Raw genomic sequence first — 6,957 nt, forward strand, 5'->3', positions numbered from 1 at the left:
CTAAAGCCTATCTCTGTATTCCCAGGGTCAAGATCACTGAGACCTAAGCTTTTTAAAAATAACAGAGAATACAACAGAAATGTATGCAGAATCACAAAACCTTAAGTGAAGTTGAATCATTTCCAGAACTAAAAGCATCTCCTCCGCAGAGACTGGGAGGAGGAAGTGGTTAACTTAGGGAAAAATAAATGAAAATGCCAATTAAGAGCTGCCCTTGATTGAGGTCTGGCTAAGCCCTTTACCTACATTCACAGAGGAGTGGCTGAGGGAGAGTACCCATTCCAGAGCCAGGCTGCCTCATTCAAATCATGGCTCCATCATTTACTAATTGACTTAGGCTCTGTGCCTGTTCCTTCTTCTGTTATTAAAAAAAAAAAAAAAAAAAGGAAAGAAAGAAAAGAAAAAAGGAGGCGAGGATTAAAACAATACCTATCTGAAGGATTGTTAATATACATATGGTATTTTAAACCAGGCCTGGCACACACTAAGCCCTAAATAACTATTCCATATTATAGAAATCTGGGACACATTTGCTGGGTGGTTAAGATTGTGAGCTGAAGAGTTTAGGAAAGCCATAGATATCTTGATAACTCATTTTCTCCCAGATGTAAACAGAATCTGCTTCAGAAGTCTGTTGTAAGGATTCAAATGTATAGACACCAAGGGGGGAGAGCGGCGGGGGTGGGGGGGGATGAATTGGGAGATTGGGATTGACATGTATACACTAATATGTATAAAATAGATAACTAATAAGAACCTGCTGTATAAAAAAATAAATAAATTTCAAACATTCACAAAAAAAAAAAGAAGTTTGTTGTAAGGATTAATGAGCCTGCCACATAAAAACTCTTTTCACAATGCCAAGCACATAATCAGTGCTCATTAAATGTCAACTAATGTTATGAACAATTCTGGGAGGCAAGGATTATCAGTTCCTTTTTTTTTTAATCTCTGAATAAAGGATAAATCAGACTTTGAGAGTTAAGTGCCCTGCTGACAGTACCTCAGTTAGCAAATGATTATCCCAGATTTCAACAGTAATGAGTCTGAAACCAGAAGCTGTAACCACTACCACATATAACCTCTTAGTTTGAACAGGGCTTAGAGAACATAAAAGCTGATTCATACCTACTAGATTCTAAGAGAAAAAAAAAAGATGTTGGTGATAACAGTTCAAAATGCGGGGTATTCTCCATGGAGGTCAACCATGACTTTGGCCGAAAGCCCTCCCTTGCCACTCTTAGAAATGGAAGACTGCAAAGGCTGGACCCTGGTCTCAGTCAATTCTAAACCCCTCGCAAGTGGTTCTTAAACCACAGCCCTGACACCAAAAGAGGAAAAAGAAGCCATTTCCCATAAGAGCTGAACTAACAAACTGAGCTCTCTAAAATGAAAGTAGAGACCCTAAGGCTGAGAGGAGCTATTATTAGGAATGTTCCAAGGGAGGGTGGGAGGGAGACGCAAGAGGGAGGAGATATGGGGATATATGTATACGTATAGCTGATTCACTTTGTTATAAAGCAGAAACTAACACACCATTGTAAAGCAATTATACTCCAGTAAAGATGTTTAAAAAAAAAGAAAAAAGAATGCTCCAAAATCAAGTAGAAATGCTGCAGTAGAACACATTAGTCTTTAAACAACAAACTTCTATGTGGGAAAGAATGAAGGTGTTTATTTCTATGTTTGGATACCAAGATCTGGGAGGCCTTCCCTTAAGTAAAACAAGAGGAAGTTACCACAGTCCAGTATGGTGGGGGGAGAAGCAGAATGCCAGTCAGTCAAGAGACATCTGGTGAGAAGCAGTGTCACCTGAGCAAGAAGTCTCCACTGTCAACACCAATTTCCTCCCTAGTGCAATAGTCACCTCAGAAATGAGAATAAAATAGACCGGCAGGTGAAACAGGGTGATCCAGTGAAATACAGGTCAGTGCTAATCACCTTACTTCACATCTTATATATATTTACTTCTGGATGTATTTTATTTTGTATCTTTATTCAAAACAGTCCCATTAGGCAACCTTAAATCTCCCATGCCTTAAAAAAAAAAAAAAAGGCCTTAGGACTAGGCATCACTGGAAGGGATGGTAGAAGCAGGAGAAGCACCTCACTCCATTCTCAGACTGAGGCACCCCAGCTGAGTTTGGTCCAAGGATGCAGCAGCCAGTTCTCCCCAGTGGCTTCACTCACCCAGCCCACTCCCAGGGGAGAAGAGGTTGTTTATGTATTCCAAGCCTACACCCACCTCAGGCCCCCAGGGGTGGGGAGAACGCTGGAGTCGGGAGAACGCTGGAGTCAGAAGTCCGCCAGAATCTAGGCCTGTTTCTTCTCCCCCCCCCCCCCGCCCCCGCTGAAGAGCTGAACGACTCTCCTCCCTGAGGCCTTAGTTTCCCATCCCTCAAATGAAAGGTTTGAAGATCACATGAAAGCCTCCTTCCTGCTTTCTAATTCCATTATTCTTACACGTAAACGTGCCTTGCAGAAATAGAAGCCCTTCCTTTCAAGCAGGACGTGTGGCTCTACGTCCCCGTGACCATTCCCCTCAATCACCCGCAGACCGTCTTACAGAAGTATAACGCATCAGAGAACAAACGTATGGACACCAAGGGGGGAAAGCGGCGGGGTGGGGGGGTGGGATGAATTGGGAGATTTTGACTGACATATATACAGTAATATGTATAAAATAGATAATGAACAAGAATCTGCTGTATAAAAATTAATTAAATTAAATTTTTAAAAAAAAGGAGTATGATGCATCAGAACTGAAAAACAGGCTGTTGCTTACCCGTGGCACCAGACCTAGTAATCAGTCAACGTGGATTTTCTCTCGGGCCTTTTCCCGCAATCCCACAATCCCACGAAAACCCTCTGCGTACCCCTCCCAATTTCTAAACTCAAAGCTACCCTTTCGTGAATTAAAAAATAACCCACCCACAACCCGGCCTGGTGTAAGGTGCCTCAACACTTTTCCTAGCATCCAGGATTCCACCTCTGCCCCACCCTCTCCCCGGGGTGTCTTTTTAGCCGGATCGATCCGATCCTTGCCCTCCCCTGGCAAACAGGCCGACCAATTTCTCCTCCCCGGCAGGAAAGAAGGCAGCGCCCGGCTCCAATCCCAGGAGACCCAAACCTCTTCCCAGCCCGCAGGGAGTGGCACCTGGTCGCAGCAGGAAGGGCCCCACGCCTCGGGAAAGGAAAGGAAAGGGCGGCCGGCTCGCTCCCAGCAGCGATCCTCCCCCCGGCGGCGCAGGGGAGGCCTCCTTAGCAGGTCTCCTGTCACTTACAGGCTGCACCTCCGGGCGGAGCCTGGCACAGCAGGACCGGCGGGCAGGCGGGCGGCGGAGTTTGCTGACTCAAAGGCGCGTCGGAGGCGGCGGCGAGCGCACAAGAGCGCAGCCCCGCGCTCCCAGCGCACGTAGCGGCCCCGCGCCCGCGCCCGCGCTCCGCGCCCGCCTCCCGCTTCCCTGGCCACCGCACTGCCCAGCCCAGGTGCTGCCGGGCGCCGGCCGCCCCGCCCCCTGCCGCGGACCTGGAGGCGGCCCCTCGGCCCCAGGGGCTAGGGAGAGCCGAGCGGCCGCCGGGGGGCGCAGCGCGCTCGGAGCCCGCTTCCCCTTCCCGCGTCCGCGAAACGGGGCTGCGGAGGAGGCACCCGTGTTTGGCCCCAAGCTGAGGCTGAAGGGGTGCGAGTCGCGCCCTTGGAATGGCCACTGGAAAGCCACCTTCAGCTCGCTAACCCCGCCCCGCCCCCTTAGATAAGGGGAGGATTGATGAATGAGGAAGAGGGATGGTAGATAACGGTAGACTGTCAATGATAGAATGTAGGTGGTGGGCGTATGGATGTTTACTGAAAAATTCTTTCAACTTTTCAGTATGTTTGAAATTTTTCACAAGGAAACTTTGGGGGGAAAGAAATGAGGTCTGGCAAGGAGCCTGAATCAGTAAACCATTTTCCAGGTGGCACCTTGGGCTGCATCTGACCCACCTGTTTGCATGGAAAACCGCAATAATCACTTAAACCGCTAATGGGTGACTACATGGCAGAATAATGTAGTGTTTTAAAAAAAAAAATTCCACTGAGTACATTTTAAAGATTTTATTGGCTTTATTCAGTGATTCGTGATAGGGCAGCATCCAATCCAGCAGATAGGAGGGAGCTCTAAGGAGCTGTACAAAATGAAAGACTTTTAAAGACATAAGGAAGCAAGACAAGGAAGTTATCACAGCAAAAAGCAGATTGGTCATGGCAAGGTCATGTCGTTTCTCTAGGAAAAGACAGGGGTCTATCAAGGGGATTCACCTTGCCAGTGCTGACCAGGGAATTGCAGATTGACTGCATTCCTTTACTGGGAGAGGCTGAAACTACTTATTAAGTTAGGTACTAAGTTCCCATTCGGTGATGTCTTCGCATAAGTGCTTAGCATAAGTAACTCCATTTGGGACCTATAGTCTCTTTTTTTAACAGGAGCCTAACATTTCATTATTTAAGCATGAATTTTCCCATTAGACACAGCCAGCTCTGATGACCATTCAGGGCCATTACAGGCCCACCTGAAAATGTACACGTCTATCCTCCATACCCCAATTGGCTTAACAACAAAACTTCTAAATCTACAACGTTGTGTCTTAATATCTTGGATCCTGACATTGCATCGCTGAATCTTGAATCACCTGTGTTTAATTTCCTAAAATTGCACCCCAGTTATAACACACAAGTGACTGTAAACATGATCACTTCTGAAAATTGAATTAAAGTGTATTTTTCAAATTCTTTTCCCTATGCTCCACAAAGAAAAGCATTGACTGGAAAACAAAATGCAATATGTGTCTAAGATCCTAAGAGCTTCTGCAAAATTAAAATCTTTCTGGATTACTATCATCAAGAGCACACCCTTACAAATGTGGGCAGAGCAGCAAAAAAAAAAAAAACCTTTAGAGAGCCTATAGGAGGTCGTTTAAGTATCTGTTAGAATTATGGCCCTAAAAGAAAGGAAGAATATGAAAAGAATTCAGAATAGAATGACGCAATGGATTTTAATCCACTCCATCAGGGTAGCTGCTAGGTGGTGCTTCTAGTTTAAGAATTGTACTGTGCAACCTGAATCCAGGGGACTGAGCTAAGTGACCACCAATTTTTTTAGATTGTGACTTTTTGTTATACTATCAGTGGGCAGGTAAAAAACTGGGACTCTCTTGTGCTTAAGAAATCCTAGCATGCTAATAAAACCACCATAAAATTGCTTTTAAGAAGAAATTCCCTTACCTGCCCCAATCCTGCCTCTGCAGTAGCTCCTAGGGTCAGGTTAACTGATTCAAACCCCAGCTTTACTACCTCTCACTATGTGATCCTGGGGAAATAACTCTGTGGGCCTCATTTTATCATCTGAAAAGGGGAGATGATAATAATAATAATAGATGATAATAAAGAGGAGATGTTAATAATGATGATAATAGAACCACCCTCATAGGGCTGTTGTGAGGGTTGAGTGAAATAATCCGGTAAAGCTCCTGAACTGTGCTAGATACATTGTAAGTGCTCGATAAATTTTATTTATTATTATTGAAACCAAGCGGGGCCCTATGGGGCTCCCAGGCACGGAGGCCTTTTTGTCCCCCATTTCTTGTAGGCAAGACTCCAGCCTCCATGATCTTCCCTGAGGTCCAAAGGGCAGATTCAACAGTTGCAAATCAAGGGAGGAGCAGCCAGGAAACCACATGAGACAAGATCAAAGGGACCAGAGAAGCTCATCAAGATTAGGAGACTGGGGGCTTCCCTGGTGGCACAGTGCTTAAGAATCCACCTGTCAATGCAGGAGACATGGGTTCGAGCCCTAGTCCCCTGGTTCGGGAAGATCCCACATACCGTGGAGCAACTAAGCCTGTGTGCCACAACTACTGAAGGCCGCACCCCTAGAGCCCGTGCTCCGCAACAAGAGAAGCCACCACAATGAGAAGTCCACACACTGCATGGAAGAGTAGCCACCGCTCGCTGCAACTAGAGAAAGCCCGCACACAGCAACAAAGACCCAATGCAGCCAAAAATAATTAATTAATTAATTTTTAAAAAAAGATTAGGAGACCACCTGAGACCCTGCACACCCCCTAATCTTGTTAGCAACCTCACCCTTTTGAAACTCTGCAGAAGAAAGAAGAATGCAGGACTGTTACTGCCTTGATCCTTATCCCATACCCCTGACCACAAGCCCTGACTATAAGACCTCTCCCTATTCCCCAGGGAGGGGAGCACAGTTCTTGACATGCCAGCCTGCTGGGTTCCCCTCTTTGCCTGGCAAAGAATGAAGCCACCCTTTCTTTCTCCTCCAAAACTCTGTCTCCATATCTCATTTCTGCATCTGTGTACAGGGAGCCAAGATTCTGACAGCATTATAATGCTGTTATTATAACGTGATCCTCTTCTTGAATTTCTTCCATCTCCAGGTAAAGTGCCCTTAGTTAGACCTACTAGGGAAAGCCAGCTTTGTGCCCTGCCTCTAACTCAGGAGTCAATAAAAAGACACTGAGTTCTTCGTCCATCTCCTGGGAAAACTGCAAAATCCACAGACAATAAAAATGGAAGCTGCCTGAACTTGGTGTTCAAAAGTTATAATTAACTGATACTATACTATCTAAAACTCTATCTTTAAATTTACATAAATTGTCCCGCCTTCTTGAGAAACACTGTCATGGTACATACGCATACTGTACAAAAGATGGTTTTATCGTCAAACAACTAATAATGGGATGGGAGCAAAAATTTTAAACAAATAATTTGGATTTTGATTTCTCATTTTACATCATAATCTTTTTCCAATAGTATGAAGGCATATAGATTAATGTGAATAAAAATAATCACTCGACTATTGTTGACGAAAAATTAATCACTCAATGTAAGAAAGAAATGGAAAATTTTATTCATGCCAAATTGAGGATTATAACCCAGGAACAGCCTCTCAGAAAGCT

At 45.1% G+C, this 6,957-nt stretch overlaps 1 protein-coding gene across 1 annotated transcript in view; it reads right to left on the reverse strand.

The window, feature by feature from the left end:
* Positions 1–3,422, reverse strand: part of SNX10 (sorting nexin 10) — a 73,575-nt gene extending 70,153 nt beyond the window's left edge. Inside the window, exon 1 of the mRNA XM_060156052.1 lies at positions 3,285–3,422. The gene's annotated coding sequence lies outside the window, so the exon portion shown is untranslated. The remainder of the gene's footprint in view (positions 1–3,284) is intronic.
* Positions 3,423–6,957: the final 3,535 nt, after the last annotated feature.

Source organism: Lagenorhynchus albirostris, chromosome 8 (genome assembly GCF_949774975.1).
Source record: "Lagenorhynchus albirostris chromosome 8, mLagAlb1.1, whole genome shotgun sequence".
Taxonomy (NCBI): Eukaryota; Metazoa; Chordata; class Mammalia; order Artiodactyla; family Delphinidae; genus Lagenorhynchus; species Lagenorhynchus albirostris.